At 38.7% G+C, this 23,177-nt stretch overlaps 1 protein-coding gene across 2 annotated transcripts in view; it reads left to right on the top strand.

Moving 5' to 3' along the window:
- The window catches only part of TBC1D5 (TBC1 domain family member 5), a 589,263-nt gene that overhangs the window by 134,617 nt on the left and 431,469 nt on the right, over positions 1–23,177 (top strand). For both annotated transcript variants that reach the window (XM_068981508.1, XM_068981501.1), the window contains exon 3: positions 15,344–15,541. The gene's annotated coding sequence lies outside the window, so the exon portion shown is untranslated. The remainder of the gene's footprint in view (positions 1–15,343; positions 15,542–23,177) is intronic.

Below are 23,177 nucleotides of genomic sequence, written 5' to 3'. Positions count from 1 at the left end.
AGGGCAGGAGGAGAAGGGGACGACAGAGGATGAGATGGTTGGATGGCGTCACCGACTCTATGGACATGGATTTGGGTGGACTCCGGGAGTTGGTGATGGACAGGGAGGCTTGGTATGCTACGGTTCATGTTCATGGGGTTACAAAAAGTTGGACACGACTGAGCAACTGAACTGAACTGAACCATGGTTTATTCAGCCAGTCTCGTACATGTGTATTTTAAAGTAATTTCTGGTATTGTGCAATTGCAAATAATGCTAGGATGGATATACTTGTGTATATGCATTTTCACATTGTTGCAGGTTTATCATCAGGGAAATTCCTGGAAGTGGGCTTCCTGATTCAAAGTGTAAATGCTTCTGTAGTTTAATCAGATACTTGCACGGTTCCTTTGCTGGGCTGGTGTTTACCACTTTGCATTTCCAGTAGCGTCAGGAGTGCCTGTTTCCCTACAGCCTTGCCAACAGTATACCGTGAAAGTTTGGGATTGTTTTCAATCTGATAGATGAAAAATGATATCTCAGTGTACATTTAATTTGCATTTCATTTTATTACGAGTGGAGCTGAATGTCTTTTCATCTGTTTAAAACCCACTTTCTATAGGTCTTTTTTAGAAAGTTGTCTGCAGTGATATTAATCATTTATTCAGTGAGTTATACTACAAATGTTTGCTTCTGGTTTGTCATCTCTATTTTGATTTTGCTTCTGGTATTTTTGTCATGTAAAAGTTTTATTTTTGTATTTTAGTTCTCATTAGAAAGACTTTTCCTCTTATAACTCTCAGGTTAAAGGAGATAGTCAGCTTGTTTGGTTTCGTTATTCACACTTAAATCTCTGATCTGTTTAGAGCTTATTTCTGTGTATGGTGTAAGAAGCAGACCCACGCTTTGTCTCCTTTGTCTTTTCCCCAAACACCTATCCACTTGTTTAGAAGCCCACTCTCATGCCAGTGTTCTGAGATATCACTTTATCATAGCTAAATCTGTTTTGGGTCTTTGTGTTCTGTTTCCCTGGGCTGTCTGTCTCTTCCGTTGTTCCAGACTGTTTTAAGTACAGAGGCTTTGTAGTATATTTTGATGAGAGTTGCCACCGCCTGTTTCTTTTCAGTGTGTGCTAACTTTTCCTGAATTTTTGTTTTCCGTTTGAACGTCAATATAACATTCTCTAGCTCAAGTTAAATTTGTAAATTTAAAACATGTTGATGTTGAGATGTACCAAGGATACTATTTTTTTTTCCCCCCCTATCATTTAGGCCTACTTTTGTCTTAAAGAGTGTTTGTTCATGTAAGTTTTGAACATTTCCATTTATTCCTATATTTAACATTATTTATTACTATTTTAAATGGACTTTCTTATTCATTAGATATCCTATCTGATGTTATTTGTATATGTGAGTATTACTGGTTTTTGCATGTTTATCTTATATCTTGCTCCCTTGCTGAATTATTTTGTTTTTTGAGTTTCTTCATTGATTTTTCTAGGGTTTTCCATCTCATCTGCATCAGGTTTTGTTTGCAAATAGGTTTTGTTTTTTCTTTTCTAATTCTTATTTTTTTATGTTTTTAGTGGTGTTCTCTATTCTGATTTCAATTATTAATGTGTCCAGGAAAAAAGTAAGAGTGGTCATAGCGAGCTGCCTTCTCTGTTTTTGACCTTAGTAGGAATGAATGTTACATTGAGAGGTATCCACGTGAGAAAAGATAAAAGTACATGAAATAATGCACTGTTCCCATGGCTTGAGAGGCACGCTGCTTGTTCGCATGTGTATCTATGTGAATTATGTATCACTCTCTAATACCTCTCTTCCCTTTCATAGCCAAGGGTTTTGAAGGAGTTCCCTCTGCCTGGCAGCTGTTCACCTTCATTTCCTCACCTTCCACTCTTCGCTCCTCCAACAGCTCCGTTCTGGTTTCCCTCTTGTCAAAACTAAGGCCCTCTTTATGACATCTGTGTTACTGCATCTCACAGGATGCCTTTGTTCTCATCTTTGTCTTACTGTCTTCCTTTTCCTTTGAGTAACATTGCAGACATGCCTTCTTGTAACTGCGCTTTTCTGCTGCTGTAAAATCGCATTCTTCTGCTTGTTCCTTTTCAGTTTTCTAGCTCCTGTTCTTCTGCTTCGTTTCTAACAGCATGTCCTGGGCTGCTGCTTTTATAATTCTAGTCTGTCTTTTTGAGCTTTATGTATATTAGCTTTCAAAGCAAACCTGTGGCCTGAATTTTCATTAGTTATAAATAAATTATTAGTTATTCTGAGAGTAACATTGCTAATCCACACCTGTCTTCTGAAATGAAGATCTACCCATCAACCTGCCTGTTTAGTATCTCTTTCCACTTTGAGATGTCAAATCACTTCCCACTGTAAGTTCTGACTCCTCTCTCAAATGCCTCTAGTTTTATTTAAGTGACTAGAATCTTTATATCTCTCATTGTAAAAGCTGGACATGAGCATCTTTGTTGAGCCTTCTTTCTCACTCATGGTCTTTATCTGGTGCATTTTCAGGTTGTGTTGATTATCTGTCTATTCTCTCTAGTTTTCTCTAGCCAAAGGAAAGGGAATCCCAGCCAGAAGAAACTTCAGGAGTAAAGAATACACGTTTGGCAGAATGCATAAAGTGGAGACGCACAAGTAACCTTAGAGAGAACTAGCGCTCAGGCTGTCAAGAGTGCTGATGGCACGGGTGTGGAGGTGGTGCGCCTCCTGCAGTGCACGCTGTCATCTGCTGGCACAGGGGCCGCCCAGAGCAGCATGGGGGTCTCATCCAGCCAGCGGGCAGTGTCGACCTCGGGGGCTACCTGCATGCCAGTTAGGTCTAGTTCTTGAGATCCAGGCAAGGACTGAAGACATGAAGACAGAAGCGGGTAACTGGAGGCGTGGGGTCTGAATGAGACTGCTAAGCAGGGGAGCAGCCGGGGGAGCAGGCAGGGAGGAGGGGAGCGAAGCTCAAGAGGAGCCTGGAGGACCAGAGAGAGCCATCCTGGAGAGCCTCATAAGGCGGCAGCGCCAGGACAAGGGCCAGAGACTGAGGGGATGGTTGTTGAGGGAAAAAAGTCATAGAAACAAAGAAGTCAGAATGCCGGGAAGGAGACCTTAGCTATCAGGGCTGCAGACTCACCCGGGAGGACAAGGACATGGGAGAGGGCATCACCTTCACAGTTTAAGAGCGCGGCTTCCGAAACTTGGAAAGGGCAGGGATTATATAAAGAAGGATTTGTGCTTTTCCTAAAGACAGTGTTGAAGAAAAATGTGCCATAAGCAAAAGACGAAATTTTTGAAAAGCTGGAGTAATGCTAGTTTAGTATTTTGCTATACTTTGAAAAATTTTGTAAAATGCAAAATAAGTGTCGTTTAACAAAATCCATCATGGATTGTAAATAGAATCAGTGATAGGAAGTGACAAGTATGGTGAACTGGCCCTTTTCAATGTTGTGGTGTTTGTAAACAGTGGGAAGGAACCTGCTGGAAGCAAGCAGTGAAACCTCCCAGATTCTCACATGATAATCAGATGTAGGGAGCAACATGCCAGGAAAGCAAAAGGCGAGGAATAAGTGCAGAAATACCATCGCAGGCTGCGTGGTGGCAGCGACCTGGCAGCCTGTAGTAGTGTCTTTTTTTTTTTTTTTTTAAGAAATACGGATTTTAATGAAGATTATTTCCCTTTGGTGTAAGTGCTGTTGTTCAGTCGCTCAGTCGTGTCCTACTCTTTGTGACGCCATGGACTGTAGCACACCAGGCCTCCCAGTCCATCACCACCTCCCAGAGTGTACGCAAACCCATGTCCATTGAGTCAGTGATGCCATCCAGCCATCTCATCCTTTATCCTCCCCTTCTCCTCCCGCCTTCAATCTTTCCCAGCATCAGGGTCTTTTCTGATGAGTCGGCTCTTCTCATCAGGTGGCCAAAATATTGGAGCTTCATTTTCAGTGTCAGTCCGTCTAATGAATATTCAGGATTGATTTCCTTTAGGATTGACTCGTTTGATCTCCTTACCGTACAAGAGACTCTCAAGAGTCTTCTCCAACACCACAGTTCAAAAGCATGAAGTCTTGAGCACTCAGCCTTCTGTGCGGTCTAACTCTCACATCCATACGTGACTACTGGAAAAACCATAGCTTTGACTAGATGGACCTTTGTTGGTTATAAGTGAGACCTGTGAAAACATCGGAACAAAATGAAAAGAAAAAAGGGAGACGAGGATTTAGATAGTCCGCACTCTCTTATCCACAAGGCCTTTATGAGGACAGGGCAGGGCTGGCTGCTCTGGCTGCTGCAGGGTCCGGCCTGGAGCAGGGGCTCCACACTGCAGGCTCTAAGGCCGCCGCCTCCTGTGAAGCCAGCAGCCAAGCCTCAGCCCCCTGCCTTGTGACGGGAGGCCCACGCCTCCTCTGTCCCAGCTCGCACTCCACTTCCCTCTGCCTCAGGGCTCTCTAGGAGCAAAGATGCCGCAGGCTCTAGCTGCCTCGCAGGCTGGAGTGAGGACAGTGCCAGTGTCACCGCTGTGTATTGTGTTTGCTATGGGTTTCTGAGAGATTCGTTTCATTCACTTCATCACTTTAAGGTAGTTTTCTTGTTTTCCTGGTTAAAATTTGTTTTTGATTTTAAAAAATCATGGAATGGCGTTGAATATTATCAAATTTTTTTTTCTGAGTCTCCTGAAATGATGCTATAGTTTTGCTTCTAATGGGTTGTGTGATATGGAATGTTTTACTAACTGCAAACCTCCAGAACATTTCATACATAAAAAGATTTGTAGTCTGTTCTTCAAGAAATGAGTAGTCACTTTGCTCCTTGATTACATAGGTCTTGTTTTGAATTCTGAAGGTTGTGAATTGATGACAGCTCTTCAGAAATCAGCAAGACTGAACCGGATTTGGGGAGTAAGAGGGTCAGCTCTGAATTTGCACATGTACTCCACTTCTTTTCCCTTTAAGCTCAATGTTGATTGTTTTTTCTTCACAATCTCTTGATATATGTAGGTTTCAAATATCTATTAACTAGAATGAGTACAGAAAGTTGATAATTCAGTTTCTAATTTATATGGATGTTCAAGTAATAGTGTAGGTCATGTTGGAGGGAGGCTGAAAGCCCCATAAGTCATTATGTAAAACTTTAAAATGGACTAAGTTTGTATTCCATTTTTATTTACTACTGTTTATGGAGTTTTTGGGAGAAGGCAATGGCACCCACTCCAGTACTCTTGCCTGGAAAATCCCATGGACGGAGGAGCCTGGTGGGCTACAGTTCATGGCGTTGCTGAGGGTCGGACACAACTGAGCGACTTCACTTTCACTTTTCCTTTCATGCATTGGAGAAGGAAATGGCAACCCACTCCAGTGTTCTTGCTTGGAGAATCCCAGGGACGGGGCAGCCTGGTGGGCTGCTGTCTATGGGGTCGCACAGAATCGGACACGACTGAAGAGACTTAGCAGCAGCAACAGCAGCACAGAATTTTTACATAGTGAACAGGAGATGTTAATTTGCAGTTTGTATTAATGGGTTATAATAACCTCAGTCTAATTAAATGTCTTGCAAATAATGATGATTTTTAAAAATGATTACTTTTAAAATCAATAGTTACCTGAGATTTTTGATCACTTCTGTGGAGTATTAGCTGTATATTACTTTCCAAAAGATATTCTGGAAAATACTTGATTTTAATCTAATAACTATAGTAGCTTTTGCATGGTTAATCATTTTCCTCAGTAAAATTAAATTAACTGTTGAAGGGGAATTTGATTAAGCCATTTCTTCTCAGTTTTCTCCTCTTTCTTATTATTTTGTGCAGTTTAGCCAGAGTTGGAATTTCCTGTTTTATCGGAAGCCATTGGTGTGTATTGGGATCCTTCTTTGGGGCTATGATATGATTTAGTACTTTGGGGTTATTTGTTGTCATTGTTGTTGTTTTTGTCAGTGTAATAATTACCCATTTGTCAAAAGTGTATGTGTGATTTAAACAAAAAGATTTTTAAAATGTGTGAGCTGTACTGTTATAAAACTTTAGTATTGTAAAGTGCTATATTTAACTTTTCGGAAGGAATATAATTCTGTCATCTTGAATTACAGTAAATCAAACATTTCTTATGCTAATTATTTTAATGTCATTTGTATATTCAAAATTATGAAATAAGAATTTCCATATAAATTAATAATTACTCATCCTGATTTTCCTTACCAAAATGCTGTGTCAGACCTTTATCTGATGTTATACTTACTATAATAGTCTCATATTTCATTTATCATAGGTAACCAAAGATTTGAGTACAAAAATAAAGATATTGGTGAAAATTAAATCCTACTGATAAACTTGCGATTGACTTTATGAAGGAAAGGGCAGGGAGGTGGACTGTAGGGAGGTGATGAAATGAGAAATCCGTTTTTCTTGTGCTCTAGTGGATCACAGTTTAGAAGAGGGAGACTAGCAAGATAAATGGGCCAGGAATTCCAGAGCAGGCTTGTATGATTTATCATTACTTTTCAGGATATAATACAGTAGTCACAATAATTTGGTGAATGATCTCCATCTTTGTGTGAAGAAGTCTATTCAATATCATGAAAACATCTATTATCATATGTGGTATAAACATAATTCCCGTCTTGCATTATTGGATGTTAACAAAGCCCCCTGCCCCCTTTGTTTGCATGAATCACAGAAACCTCACAAGACTTGTCTGCCGCAGTCGCGCCTGTTATTATGTACGTGTTACTGTTTACTGTTATGCTTCCCCAGAATGATGCACACTCATCTGATCTTTAATCACCCAGGTTGATAAAATGAGCCTCCACGTATGGTGAACTTTGTTCTCCTATCTGATCACATTTTCTGGTTCCTGAAAGACTATCATTTTTCTTTCTAAAAATATTTGCTCCTGTTTTCTGTGTCCAAGCAACCTGGCATGATCAAAATGAGCTGTAAGTTCAGAAAATTCTCAACAGCAGAATTCTAGTTGCTAAAAATGCCAGGTTAAACTAAACATTTTTAGTACATATAATTCATTTCTGCTAAGACTTAAAGTCCTGAAAATTCTGGGATTTTCTTAGGTAAATTCTCCTTAAAGTTTGCTCATGTATGTTTGGATTGTATGGTTTTGTAGAGGTATATGATATTATGTAACTAATGTTTGTTATAGTTTAAGAGCTTGATTGTTTAAAAAGAACATCAAGGGACTTCCCTGATGATCCAGTGTCTGGGACTCTGTGGTTCCAATACAGGGACCTGGGTCCAAACCCTGGTCAGGAAATGAGATCCCACAGGCTGCAACTAAAGTCCCAAGTGCCGTAACGAAGACCTGGCACAGCCAAATAAATAAATTAAATATTTTTTAAAAAATCAAGTTTGTGAGTCCCTCATTCATACAGACACACTGGCATTATTAAGTGTGAAGGCCTGGAAGTCCAGTCCATTAGAAAATGCAGCTCAGCTGCTTTGCGAATAGTTCTTGCTTTGGTGAGAAGTTTTTGTAAAAGAAGTAAACTTAGTACTGAAGAGAACTGAATCAATCTACAGATGGATGTTTTGGACAGGTGGAAGCCTAAGCTGAACTCAGAGTATCATAGCTTAGCAAATTAAAAAAGTTATGTTGCATGGCTTCTAGGCATCAAATCTTGGTTCAGTAGAACTCAAGACAGATGAAGCTGCTGCTGCTAAGTTGCTTCAGTCGTGTCCGACTCTCTGCGACCCCAGAGACGGCAGCCCACCAGGCTCCCCCATCCCTGGGATTCTCCAAGCAAGAACACTGGAGTGGGTTGCCATTTCCTTCTCCAATGCATGAAAGAGAAAAGTGAAAGTGAAGTCGTTCAGTCTTGTTGACTCTTAGTGACCCCATGGACCGCAGCCTACCAGACTCCTCCATCCATGGGATTTTCCAGGCAAGAGTACTGGAGTGGGGTGCCATTGCCTTCTCTGACAGACTAAGCTGCTAGAGTCAAAATAGAGAATTCGTAGTTTTTAAAAAAAATACACCACAGTATTTTTTGAACTTAGTATTTATTTTTTTTAATTCTCATACTTGAGAATTAAACTCTGTTTCCTAAAAGTAATTTATACATAGTAATAACATAATATATACATAATTGAATCTTGTTACCTTGTGAGCTGTTTTCTAGTCAGCAGTGTTCCTTTACCAGCTAGAAAAAGTGGCTTAAATCTAAAACTTACTCCCTCATTTTAAACATGTTCTGACTGAGGAACTCAGGTGTCCAAAACAAGTCTATCCTTCTGGCAAGAGTGACAAGTTCTTCATAAGGAAATTCTGGAATTGCTTTGAACAAGTGTTTGGATAATTTCTTTGGAACTCTTTCCAAGTGGTTATGTCAGCTTTGGATGTGGGGAGAAATAGGCCATAGATCTGAATTTTCTACAAGTTTTATTATCATTTATTCTTGTAATAGTAATTTTCTTTTTGAAGACTTATTTGAGAGTTTTCTGTATTTGTTGTACATTTATACTAATAAGGCTTAGGATGTGTTTTTAGCTAACCTGAACACTAATTTGGGGATATTTGAGAAGGAATGCCATTAAAAATATCTGTTTGTTTCCCCAGTGTATATGTATGCATGGTCTATCAGGGATAACATGTTGAAAACTATTTAGAAAGTAGTAGTTTAGAAAGTTTAATCTTAAATTAATGCCTGTCACATTGATACATGTGTGATCTTTCTGTATCTGTTTTGCTGAACTATTAGTTTCAAACTTACTAAACAAGTAAACTAATACAAAATTTAAAATTCAGCTGGATAGTTTATATCAACAAGTAGCTCAGAGTGAGATATGTGAATTATAGAGATCACAACTTGGCAACAGTTTTAAAGAGAGTACCAATTGGGGATATTTCTAGGCTTGACCTGGTGTATCCAGGACTGAGGAGCCTTTCATGAAACCTCAAATACATGAGGAATTAGTGGCGTGATCTGTTTTCTAAATTTCGTTTTAGTCAGTGAAGTTAGTTTGCTTAATATTATAAAAGTGAGCAGAATTAAAATTGAGACCACTCATTTGTTACTTGTTTGGTCCTCAGCATCCCTTTTTCAGGAGGGCAAGATTCTGAGCTAGGCATGTATATGAAGTCATGAGTATGCAGTAGTGTGTGCTTTTACTCTTCATCAGCCTTTTCTCTTGTTCTCCTCTCACCTTAAAATTTTTTAAAATTCCTTTTATGGCGCAAGTAATCTGCCCACCCGCTGGCCTGGGAGCCGCGGGCGTTTGCTGAGCTTCTCTCTCTGCTCATCTCTGTGTCTTGGGCGCCACCGTCTTTCTTGTGTCTGTCTCGCCTCCTCCATCTGTGCAGCTGCTGTGCTAGCTCGGTCGTGAGCAGTCTATCCTGCTGCTGGAATTCTCTTACTCACTCACTGGGCTGTGCTGTGCCCAGTCGCTCAGTCATGTCCAGCTCTGTGTGACCATAAAGACTGTAGCACGCCAGGCCCCTGTCCATAAAATATTCCCAGCAAGAATGCTGGAGTGGGTTGCCATTTCTGCTCCAGGTGGTCTTCCTGACTCAGGCATGGAACCCATGTCTCCTGCGTTGACAGGCAGGTTCTTTTCCACTGTGCCACCTGGGAAGCCCTGAAATACTCGCTACCCAGTCACTGATTGGGGTATTTTTCTACGCTGCTAATCAGTAGCAACGTTGTCCAGTGTAGGTTTCTTTTATTTCTTTTTGAGAAGGCGCTTACAGGCAGGGAGGCCAATAAAGGGACAATGGTTTGGTAGTAAAGTAGCTGATGACAAAGTCTTAAGCCACAGTGAAGAAAAAATACACGTGTTAAATAATCGAGTCCTTTGTAGAGCTAATTTATCTGTTCTCTTCTGGTTTTAATTAGTTTTGTGCACTTCTGTTTTCTGAAAACTAAAGCTTCCTCAGAATTCTGGAATAACTTGGGACAGTGACTGCTTTTCATAGGTTTTCCTCCAGTGCAATCAACTATGATTTGAGTTTTTCTCTCTGCAGTTCGAACAAAATAAATTAGAGTTTTTATTGGCTAAGAGATGTCAGGCAGGTGATGTTACAAAAAGGCAATAGATTAAAAAAGGAACTCTGAAACAAATGGAATAACATAAAGAGTAGTAATGAGATGTGAAATAATTTAATAAGTCTGGAACTGAGAATTTAGAATACAGACTAAAACTATGGATGATGCTTAAAGTTGGACTCTGTTTAATCTAAAATAATTTCTTCTGAAATCTTATTTATTTTCATCTTAGTTACAGGAACATACTTAAAAGAAGGAAATACTTAAACTACGTTTGTATCCTTACTGTACTGTGAAGGATGTCTACTTTGAAAAGTCCCATGCCTCATGTTTGCCATAAGAAATGCACAAAAACTAACATATGCTTAAGTGAATTTTTCATCTTTTTGAGTCAGGTTGAATCTTCCTGTTTTTTATGGTAACCACAGTTCTGGGAATTTTCTAACTCATCTTGGGGATTTAGACTGGCCTCTCAATATGGAAACGGACCTCTGAGAAAGCAACTCTCAGAAATGACTCAGCTTCTTTCGGTTTATTTAGGGTGATTGAGACTGATCTGTTTCTTATTTGTAAGCTAATTTGAACTTGATATTCAAGCTTGACCCTAAATGGATCAGGATACAGAGAAGAGAGGTTATGTTGCCATCAAGAGAAAAATAAGAAGGTATAATACTCAAATCATAAGAAGTTTTCTCTTCTTCAAGTATACATACATTGGTGTCTGTTTTGCCTGGAGCTTAAGTTTGTGTGGGGTCTAACTTGGTACCAACTATTTGTGAAAAATGAGCCTGACTATTTGAGAGAAAATATACAGTCCAGGGGATTGCAAGAGTCAGACATGACTTAGCAACTAAACAACAGCAAAGCAGAAACATCATACGCTGTTAGGAGAGTTCCAAGATGAAGAGGGATTTTGGAAATGAAGATGCATTTTATAATTAGGACAACCTGGAAGTATTTCAGTTACCTTAAAGATCAAAGAAACGGATTTAGATTATGTCAGTGCTTTAAGGATCATTGCCTATATAAAGATTTGTAAAACTAAGGGAAGTTATAAACACAGTAAGTAATGATCAGGTGTATTACACTTACAATTGATTTGAATATCAGTGGCATGAAACTGTGGTTAAGACCATATGGCCTCTTGGTTCAGATTTCTTAGTGATAAGGTCTTGGACAAGTTAGTTCCCTTAAGTCCTTATTAACTGTTTTTGTTTGTTTGTTTTGGTGTCAGGTAGGGTGGGGGTTTTGTTGTTGTTCAGTTGCCGAGTTGTGTTCAACTCTTCGCTACGCCATGGACTCCACCAGGCTCCCTGTCCCTCACCATCTCCTGCAGTTTGCCCAAGTTCATGTCTGTTGACTCAGTGACGCCATCCAACCATCTCATTCTCTGACACCCTCTGCTCCTGTCCCCAGTCTTTCTCAGCATCAGGGCCTTTTCCAGTGAGTCAGCTGTCGGTATCAGGTGGCCAAAGTATTGGAGCTTCAGCTTCAGCATCAGTCTTTCCAAAGGGTATTCAGGGTTGATTTCCTTTAAGATTGACTGGTTTGATATCCCTGCTTTCCATGGGGCTCTCAAGAGTCTTTTCCAGCACCACGGTTTGAAGGCATCAGTTCTTTGGCACTCTGCCTTCTTTATTGTCCAGCTCTCACATCTGTGCATGACTGCTAGAAAGACCATATCCTTGACTATATGTACCTTTGTTGGCAAAGTGATATCTTTGCTTTTTAGTACACTGCCTAGGCTTCTTACAGCATTCTTGCCAAGAAGCGTTTGTCTTCTAATTTCATGGCTGTAGGTAAGGTGGCGTTAAATGAGGTGCTCCATATGAATATCACTATAGTGGTAGAATACTGATAGTATTGTCACTAAAGTATGTTTTCAAACAACTTCCAGATGTAAGTCATGTAGTTAAGCCTGAGTGGATGTTTTCTTTGGTTCAGATGAATACAAGGAGACAGTATGTAATAAAATTTAAACTGCTCATATTTAACTTCACACATAAACCTTGAAAGAATAACATCTATCTTCAAACTTCAAAATTAAAAGAATTATATTCCCATTAACCTTGGGTGGAAGTTTGGAGTGTTAGAATTTTGTAGAGTCTTTCAGGAATGCTGTTCAGGCAGCCCTGCCAGCCCATCAGGTTATTGGGGTTGCTGGGACAGTGAATGGAGTGCACGCTTGCATAGTGGCAGTGGAGGGGCATGGGGAAGGAAGACGGGCGGGCTTTGATTTCTCCAGGCGGTCTGAAGCTTCTGGAAGGACAGTTGGTGTTTTCTGTCCTGATGCTGCTTCGCTGCCAGTGTGTGTTTAGCATCCATTTGTATCCCTGAGAGTTAGATGTAAACTCTTTACTTCTTTTATTTTTTTGATAACTGTTATTGTATTAGATACTTTTACATAGTTTTAACTTTTTTTTTTACTTATCAACAATATATTTTATTTAGTCAGTTGACTTCTGCAACAGTATTTTCCTTATGAACTGTTCATCTCCCTTAAACATTGCTATGTCTTGACTTGGAAATTCCTAAATGATTTAGTTTAAGACTAAAATTTGTGTTAAGGAAAATCAAATTTGGTAGAGACATTTTATGTATAGTTAAAACTGCATTTGTTTAATTACTCCTCTTTCTGTTGAAAAGGAACCTTGATACTAGTAGTTCAGAAACACATTTGAAATCTTTATATTAAGTTTAGTACACTTTAATTGGACTAGATGAAGTGTTACATATATTCAACAAATAATTTAAAGATTGTGCGTCTGAAAAATGGAGCATAGTTGTTACTAAAACCTTCGAGAAAGCTTGAAGTCATCCCCTCACTCCTGTATTGGTATCTTTGGGATGGTCTGCTTCGGGTTGTCCATTTTAAGAAGCTTCTTAGATTTTTATAGACACTGAAATTTGAGACCCACTGCTGAAGTCTCTGCTGACAGCTTTAAGATGTAGGCTCTGCCCTTGCAATGGAAGGAATGTTTTTATTTATGGGATAAATAAATGAGATGTATTTATTTATATTATTTGCCTAAGGCATAAAACTTTGAAAATGCTACCAAAATTTACCAAGACAAGAAACTATAGAAGTTATAAAAGTTTTTTTTTGGGGGGTCCCTTATAAAAGCTAGAAAAAAGAATGAAGAAGATTAATATATTATTGGAATAGTGCTTTTGTGTTACTTTTTGGTATTTTGACCTTAATTTACTGTAGGACTATTGTTAGCAGATTGAAATGTTCTTGTGAAAACTCTTAAGGCTGTAGTCTTTTTTTGAAAATTGGTTTAGTACTGTTGTTTACGTTGTGAAATTAGTGCTTTCAATAAGATTTTGGTTTCCATCTATCCTGAATTCTCCCTAGGAGTGCACAACTTCAAAAATAAAGAGGCACAGTCAGCAGAAAAAGAGGTGGTCTGAGCATTTATGCGTTAAATATGCATGTTAATTAGGAAAAAAATTAGAAAAATATGAAAACAGATGTTACATAAATTATTGCAGTCCCAGGGCAGCAGTAACTTACACACTGACAATAATTTTTATATGTGCATGTGTATGTCTATTTCTAGATTTCTCAGTGTTTATGCAATTCCGTAGGGAATAACTGGAAGGAAAACTGGTATATCCTTTCAGTGAGACTGTGGTAAACACTCCTCCTGCATGTGGCTTGCTGAACGAGTCTAGGCATAATATACACCCTTCCTGTAAGCTCACCATCCGTGCTTCCTGATCTTCCCTGTAGTCTTTCCTTCTTGGCTTCTTTGATAGTATGTCAGTGAAATCTTTTAATGAATATGTCCTGGCTAAACAAGAAAGTGAATCATAGTCCCAAGCAGTATAGGAAATGTAAAATTGACTGTAGTGTAAAATAAGTATTTAGGAATAAAACAAATCACAACTTTTGAGGCCACTGATTGTAATGTTACTTTTTCTTTGTTTACAGTCGTACTTTCTAAAGAAATAGCCATCATTCTCTTAAGTAGTGTTGACACAGTAGTATGACAGTCTATACTGTTACATAAACATACATTAATCAAATACATTAATCAAATACACACGTTGGAATAATTGATAGATCCTCAAATGTCTTTACTCTAAAGAGACATCTGTAATATAAAAATGGCCTGTATTTTTACCAGGGAAAGATGAGAAATGGAGACATGCTTTGTTTCAGTGGTGTGGCAATTTTTAGTTCAACCATACAGAAAAACCATGTGACTAGAGTGCTGTCCAAGGCGCTGCCGCTGTTATCTGGGTGTTTTCTATTCATAGATTATATAACTTAGAAACATATTGTTTGTAACTTTTCAGATAAGATTGAAAGTTAAAATAAGGAAATGTTCCATCAGAATGTAATAAATCATTCTTTATCTAACAAGAAAACAAAACATGAGTTATATTCAGTTACAGGACCATAAACAGTTTCTGTAAATCTGTGTAGAGATCGATGCTACATTCATTTGTAGTCTTTAGAAATCATACTTTGTTATTTGTTGTCAGTAGCATATGATGTTAAAATGTGTTTTAAGTAATTAATTTCTTTTGATCCCAGAAGTTTCCTGTATATGTTATCATAATGCTTTTCAATTCCATGTTTTTGATTTATATTTTACTTTATATTGCCTAAGTATTGTTGCCTTTTGGGCGTATGCTGAGTCACCAATAAGCTATGCGCTAATACAGAATGAAATCTAGAAAAGATACTGTTTGGTAATTTATTATCCTTTAGAGGTTCTTTACTTTAGATAGATAGTTAAAAAGTTCTGTTGTTATTCTTGAAAATTTTATGTAGAGATGGATCTCTGTCAGATAGGATTTGTGGAAGTGTATTAAAGTATATTACTAAAGGTGATAAATGTTTTTCTATAGGCAAAAAGGCTATGGAAGTTAATTTTTAGTTCACAAATAATATTTACTTGCCACACTGATACAAATGTATTCTAATTTTACATTTTACTAGTAGTTTGGAATTAATTTTCAGTGGAGTTTTTTCACATTTGTTTTAAAATGTCAGATTTCTATTTTTTATTTTATGTAATTTTAATACTTATTATTTTATTATGTATTAGAGTAGTGCATTTCTTATTTGAACACTTTTAATTCATGTCATTGAGTGAAACAAAGTGATAACAGGTGATGTATTTTATATTGAGGTGTTTTAGGTTTTTTTTTTTTGGTATTATAATGCTGTGAGTATTATAAAGTAAGTTTCTTCTATTTTAGATGATGGAAAGGGTGATTAATGTGTAAGCTAACATTTGTCTCCTAAGAGCCAAAAATATGGCATAAATTTTTTCAGCTTTTTGCATTGATGGCTTTGATGTAGGGGTCCTTTGCTTAGGGAGAGGCATATTTGAAGCTATTTTGTTTATTTATTCTTCTAGGTATTTGTTGTTTATCCTGAAGCTCAGCTGAGGCAGAGCTCAGCTGATCTGTTTCTTGATTGTTCACTTCCTGTTGGCCAGCCAAGACTCTGACTGGAGACTTCTGTGGTGCAGAGCCTGACCTCATTTGTGGGCCATAACAGGAGCATGCATTTGCCAGTGTCAGCTAGATTTGTGGATCAATAGTTTTCCTTAAAGGTAAGTATACGTTCATTTCAAAATGTACGTTTTACATTCAGTGCTATTAACATCTGTCTTAGTCTGTTCTGGCTTCTATAACAAAAACCCCATAGATTGTGTGACTTACAAATCACAGAAATTTATTTTTCACTGCTTTGGAGACTGGGATGTCTAAGATCAAGATGCTAGCAGATTTGGTGTCTGATGAGGATCCAGATGCTGGTTCACAGATGGCCGTCTTCCTGCTGTGCCTTCACACGGTGGAAGAATAAAGAATTCTCTACGGTCTCTGTTTATAAGGGCACTAATCCCACTTGTGAGGGCTCCACCCTCAGGGCCTAATCAGCTCACAAAGGCCTCACTCCTAGGCCATTACGCTGGGGATTAAGATTTACTTTTGGGGATGATAAACGTTGATTTCATAATGATACCCTATGGTAGTTATCATGATCTGTCTTACAGACTTGTGCACAGAAATGTGTGCTGATGTGTGTGTGTGTGTGTGTGTGTGCTGTGTGCTCAGTCACGTCCGATGCTTTGTGATCCCATGGACCATAGCCCACCAGGCTCCCCGTCCATTGAATTCTCCAGGCAAGAATAGTGGAGCTTCTCCGTGTATGTGTATACGTGTATGTATGTGTCTGTACACTCATACTGAGTTCAGATTGCAGACTGATTCAGGGAATAATGTTACCCTGTAACACAGAGTTCCTTGACAGTTTCTTTCCATTTATCTGTTGACCTACCAACTTCCAGTCTTTTCTTTTTCTTCATTGTTTTCCTTCTTTCTTAATTCAACTTTCACTGGGCTTTAAAAATTTCCCACCAGAATACTTTCAGCCCTTTTCTTACTGAATACTTTACTTTCTGTATTCTTATCTCTTTTCCTTTTTCTTCACCTTTTTTCTTTCTTTCTTTCCTACTTTCCTACCTACTAACCTACATTCTGATGTTCATTAAGTTTGTTGAAGGTGTTGCAAACTTAGAATGATTAAACTTAAAGTTGAGGTATATCAAATAGACAGTATTTACATTTTTTTTTAACCACAGCCCATAGTGAGAAATAAATTTTGCGTTTATCAGACATTTTCCTCAGGCATCAATGCAGAAATGAAGCTAACAAAAGTTGAAACAATTCTGCCTTGGCTACCTTGAATGTATACTGTGTTCTATTTTATTACATTTTTTGTACACGTCATTGAATATATACTGATACCCATAATTATATTTATTTCCCTAATCAGTGATGAATCACTTTTGCAATTTCAAAAGTCCTACTGTAGATCACTTTATGACTGACCTGTAGGGAAAATAAATGGAATGAGGCATTGTTTTCTCTTTCAGTCCAGCTGCTTTTCTGTTGTCTTCTCTGTGCTTCTCATTTCTTTTGATTCAAGTCATCAGATGACTTGGGGAAAGAACTGTGCAACTGTGTAACTGCTGAAAAATATTGGAGCACTAATTGGTTCTTTTGCAGTAAGAACACAGATACCAGTGGTCATGTTTCAAAATATAAATGGAAGAAACTCTTTAATAGAATCATTCCTTTACAGTAAGGTGAATCTTTAACAGCTCTGTTCTTTGCTTTCTGTCTGTAAATTGAGCATGCTGATGCTCTCATCATTTCCTGCTTTACAATATTTAAACTTCCAAAGTCCTTTATATCAGCTGAGAATAACAGATTTTTTCCCCCAAAGCGGTCTATTCTAGTGTTCCTTCTGATTTTATTGAACATTTTTATACTTTTCACAAATTACAAACAGTTAAAAATTTAAAATGTAATATATTTTTTAGAAACTTTAGTATATGCAGAAAAGTAAAAAGAAGAAAAAAAATTATGCTCAATCCAATGTATTGAAAGCTAAAACAGTTCTGAGAGGAAAGTTTATAGCAATAAGCACCTATATTAAGAAAGGAAATCTCAGGGCTGTCCACTATCTTCAGTTTTATTCAGCTCAGTTTTGGAAGTCCTAGCCTCAGCAATCAGAGAAGAAAAATAAATCCATATTAGAAAGGAAGAAGTAAGACTGTCACTGTCTCCAGGTGACAGGGTGCTATACATGGGGAATCCTAAACTGTCTCCAGGTGACATGGTGCTAGACATGGGGAATCCTGAACTGTCTCCAGGTGACAGGGTGCTATACATGGGGAATCCTGAAGATGCCACCAGGAAACTGCTGGAGCTCCTCAGTGAATTCAGTAAATTTGCAGAAACAAAATTGATATACAGAAATCTCTTGCATTTCTATACACCAGCAATAAATTATCAGAGAGAGAAATTGAAGAAACAATTCCATTTACCATCTCATCAAAAAGAGTACAATACTGAGAAACAGACCTCAGTAAGGAGATAAAAAACTTGTACTCAGAAAACTGTAAGATACCAGTGAAAGAAATCGACAGCACAAACAAATGGAAAAATATATTTTTGAATTAGAAGAATTAATGTTGTTAAATTGACTGTTACTACCATTACTAACTGCCAGCAAATTTGGAAAACTCAGCAGTGGCCACAGGACTGGAAAAGGTCAGTTTTCATTCCAATCCCAAAGAAAGGCAGTGCCAAAGAATGCTCAAACTGCCGCACAATTGCACTCATCTCACACTCTAGTAAAATAATGCTCAAAATTCTCCAAGCCAGGCTTCAGCAATACGTGAACCATGAACTTCCAGATGTTCAAACTGGTTTTAGAAAAGGCAGAGGAACCAGAGATCAAATTGCTAACATCCGCTGGATCATGGAAAAAGCAAGAGAGTTCCAGAAGAACATCTATTTCTGCTTTATTGGCTATGTCAAAGCCTTTGACTGTGTGGATCACAATAAACTGTGGAAAATTCTGAAAGAGATGGGAATACCAGAGCACCTGACCTGCCTCTTGAGAAACCTATATGCAGGTCAGGAAGCAACAGTTAGAACTGGACATGGAACAACAGACTGGTTCCAAATAGGAAAAGGAGTACGTCAAGGCTGTATATTTTCACCCTGCTTATTTAGCTTCTATGCAGAGTACATCATGAGAAACGCTGGACTGGAAGAAACACAGCTGGAATCAAGAGTGCTGGGAGAAATATCAATAACCTCAGATATGCAGATGACACCACCCTTATGGCAGAAAGTGAAGAGGAGCTAAAAAGCCTCTTGATGAAAGTGAAAGAGGAGAGTGAAAAAGTTGGCTTAAAGCTCAACATTCAGAAAACGAAGATTATGGCATCTGGTCTCATCACTTCATGGCAAATAGATGGGGAAACAATGGAAACAGTGTCAGACTTTATTTTGGGGGACTCCAAAATCACTGCAGATGGTGATTGCAGCCATAAAATTAAAAGACGCTTACTCCTTGGAAGGAAAGTGATGACCAACCTTGATAGCATATTCAAAAGCAGAGACATTACTTTGCTGACTAAGGTCCGTCTAGTCAAGGCTATGGTTTTTCCTGTGGTCATGTATGGATGTGAGAGCTGGACTGTGAAGAAAGCTGAGTGCCAAAGAATTGATGCTTTTGAACTGTGGTGTTGGAGAAGACTCTTGAGAGTCCCTTGGACTGCAAGGAGATCCAACCAGTCCATTCTGAAGGAGATTAGCCCTGGGATTTCTTTGGAAGGAAAGATGCTAAAGCTGAAACTCCAATACTTTGGCCACCACATGTGAAGAGTTGACTCATTGGAAAAGACTCTGATGCTGGGAGGGATTGGGGGCAGGAGGAGAAGGGGACAACAGAGGATGAGATGGCTGGATGGCATGACCGACTTGATGGACGTGAGTCTGAGTGAACTCCGGGAGTTGGTGATGGACAGGGAGGCCTGGCGTGCTGCGATTCATGGGGTCGCAAAGAGCCGCACACTACTGAGCGACTGAACTGACTGACCATTACTAAGGTAGTGTCCATATTCAGTGCAGTTCCTATCGAGATATCAGTGGTGTTTTCCAGAGAACTCGAATAAATAATTTAAAATTTGGCATGAAAACACCAAAGACCTCAAATGGATAACACAAATTTGAGATAGAAGAAAAGAGCTGGAGGAATCACATGTCCTGATTTCAGACTACACTACAAAGCTATGATAATTTTAGAAAGATACATATGTCAGTGGAACATACTTGAGAGCCCAGAAATAAACCACATGCTATGGTCAGTTGATCTGTGACAAGGGAGGCAGAAATACACAATGGAGAAAAGACAATCTCTTCAATAAGTAGTGGTGGGAACACTGGGCAGATACATGTCAAAGAATGAAATTGCAATATTCTCCAACAGAACAAAGAAAAATGAACTAAAAATAGACTGAAGTCCTAAATGTAAGACCAGATATTATAAAGCTCCTAGAATCAGAACACTCTCTGAAATAAACCACAGCAGTAGTTTTTGGATTCATTTGAAAGCAAAGAAAGGAAAACAACAGTACACAAATAGGACCTAATTAAATTTAAAAGTTTTTGTACAGCAAAGGAAGCCATCAGTAGAAGAGAAATACAGCCTACTGGATGCAAAGAGATCTTTGCAAATGATGTGACCAATAAGGGGTTAATATCCAACATGTGGAAATAGTTCAATTAACTCAGCATACCAAAAAAATGGTTAAAAAATGGGCAGATGAACTGAATACATTTTTCTAAAGAGGAAATGCAGATGACCAGTAGGCATATGAAAAGATGCTCAGCATCACTAATAATCAGGGAAATACAAGTCAAAGCATTTGCATTTGCTTGAGATGGTACCTCAGTGGTGATACCACCGTGATGAAATTCCACGATAGAATGGCTATCATGAAAAGAACACAAATTACAAATGTTGGCGAGGATGTGGAAGGAAGGAATACCCTTGTACCCTGTTGATTAGAAGGGACATATGTGCAAGCATTGTGAAAAACAGTTTGGAAGTTTCTCAAAAAATAAAAAAAAGAGAACTAGCACTTGGTTCAGCAGCCCCACTCCTGGGAGTACATTTGGAGAAAGCAAAACACTATCAAAAAGATCCATGCACCCCAATGTTCGTGGCAGCATTCTTTATCATTGCCAGTATGTGGAAGTAACCTAAGTGTCTGTGAACAGATGATTGGAGAAAGAAGATATTTTGTGCACACACACACACACTGGAATGCTAGTCAGCCAGTGGCAAGTGATGGAAGCTCCCATCTGGAGCAGCAGAGGTGGACTTGGAGGGCATTGTTCCAAGTGAAGCAAGTCAGAGAAGGACAGACCCTGCGGAAGATCGCTTATGTGTGGAATCTAAAACCACAGCAAATCAGCGAGTGAAGCAACAAAGAAGCAGTCTGGTAGAGAACAGACCAGTGTTACCGGCTTGGAGAGGGAAGTGGGGAAAGGCAACGGAGCGGCGGGGGGAGGGCCGTTGTAGAAGCAGTGGAGTCAGGAGTGGGGGGTTTCGGAAACTGTGGAGCTATAGCATTTGAAGAGCAGAATTTGTAAAACACTGTAGAATTAATTTCATTCAATGGAGGAAAAAAAAAAAAAACTGCACACAGAGAAGAAAGAGAAAAGAAAGCCCAAATAAATAACTCAAATTACATGTCAAGGACAAACTAAGCACAAAATTAGTTGAATAATGGGAAAAACAAAGAGCACAAATAAATGAAATAGAAATTAAAATAACAGAAAATATCAGTGAAACGAAGTTGTGATTTTTTTTAAAGATGAAATAGAGACAACTTAAGCTGGATATACCAAGAGGGGAAAAACCAACAGCACTGAAATACAGAAGTTTTAAGAAGCTACTATGAATAATTATTCACCACCAAACTGGACAAATTAGAAGTGGTTAAGTTTCTAGAAATATGCAACCTATCATGTTAAAGAAAGAGAGAATCTGAATAATCTGATAGATTGAATCAGGAAAGTGCTAGCCACGTTCTGGCACAGATGGCTTCACTGATTAATTCTGCCAAATGCTCAAAGTGGAATTAACGTCAAACCATCTCAAACTCTCGCAGAAAACATAAGAGGAGGGCACATTTCTGTTTCATCAGGAAAGCATTACCCTGAGACTGAAACCAGGCATGGACACTATGAAAAAGTAACAAGCCAATAGCTCTGATGAAGGCAGATGCAGAAATGCTCAACAAAGTGTATTCAACCAAATTCAATAATACATTGAGATTGTACAACCTGATCAAGTGGGATTTTTCTCTCTTTGCAGGGATGTAAGTGTGGTTTAGCATCCTGAAATCAGTGTGACACACTGCATTGATAAAACGAAGGGTGAAAATCATATGATCATCTCAGTAGATGCAGAAGGAGCATTTGACAGAATTCAGCATCCATTCATGGTATAGGCTCTCAAGAAACAGGGCATAGTGGCAACTTACTAGACGCAGTAAAGACCACATACGAAATACCATAGCTAACATCGTACTTAATAGTGAAAAGCGGAAAGCCTTTTTCCTGAGATTAGGTGGATGAGAATGCCCAAGCTCCCCTGCCCACCCCACTACCCCCATCCCCAAGGAGCTGAGTATTCTTTACTTGGGCTATATATCACAGTTTTTATAATGAGTAACCATGAGGAAAAGATGGTGTTCCTCATATTAAAAGAAACAACCTCACCAATTTTGTTTGACATAATACTGGAAGTTCTAGCCAGAGAAATCAAGAATAAGAAATAAAAAGTATTCAGATCAGAAAGGAATAGAACTTTTTATTTGCAGAGGTATGATATATGTGTTGAAAACACCACCAGAAAAAAACCTGTTAGAATTAATAAATTCACTCAGACGGTAAAGGGTCTGCCTGCAATGTGGGAGACCTGGGTTCGATTCCTGGGTTGGGAAGATCCCCTGGAGAAGGAAATGGCAATCAACTCCAGCACTCTTGCCTGGAAAATCCCATGGACAGAGGAGCCTGATAGGCTATACAGTCCATGGGGTCGCAAAGAGTTGGACACGACTGAGCGACTTCACTCACTCACTAAAGTTGCAGGATACAAAATCAATATTCAAAAATCAGTTGCATTTCTGTACACTGTTTTCAGTGGAGGTGATTAGCAGATTCAACAAATTAGATCTGGTAGATACAGTGCCTGAAGAGCTATGGATAGATGCTCATAACATTGTACAGGAAGCAGTGACAAAACCATCCCAAAGAAAGAGGGATGCAGTAAGGCGGATGGAGGCTTCCCAGGTGCTGATTGCGGAGTACAGAAGAGAGACGAAAGGCAAGGGAGAAAGGGAAAGATAGACCCAACTGAATGCAGAGTTTCAGTGAATTGCAAGCAGAGATAAGAAAGCTTTTAAGAAAATGATGTGAAGAAATAGAGGAAAACAAAGGAATGGGAAAGACTAGAGATCTCTTCAAGAAAACTAGACATACCAAAGGAACATTTCATGCAAAGATGGGTACAAAAAAGGGCAGAAATGGCAAGGACCTAACAGAAACAGATGAGATTGAGAACTGCTGTACACTTGCACTCGTTCCACACGCTACAAAGGTAATGCTCAAAATCTTTCAATCTAGGTTTCAGCAGTATGTGAACTGAGAACTTCCAGATGCACAGGCTGGGTTTAGAAAAGGCAGAGGAACCAGAGATCAAATACACAACATCCAGTGTGTCATAGAAGAAAACAAGGGAATTCCAGAAAAACATCTACTTCTGCTTCATTGACTACTCTAAAGCATTTGACTATGTGGATCACAACAAACTAT

The sequence above is a fragment of the Capricornis sumatraensis genome, chromosome 1 (genome assembly GCF_032405125.1).
Source record: "Capricornis sumatraensis isolate serow.1 chromosome 1, serow.2, whole genome shotgun sequence".
NCBI classification, from domain to species: domain Eukaryota; kingdom Metazoa; phylum Chordata; class Mammalia; order Artiodactyla; family Bovidae; genus Capricornis; species Capricornis sumatraensis.
The sequence above is the reverse complement of the archived record's forward strand: the minus strand, read 5'-3'. Positions and strand labels throughout refer to the sequence as shown.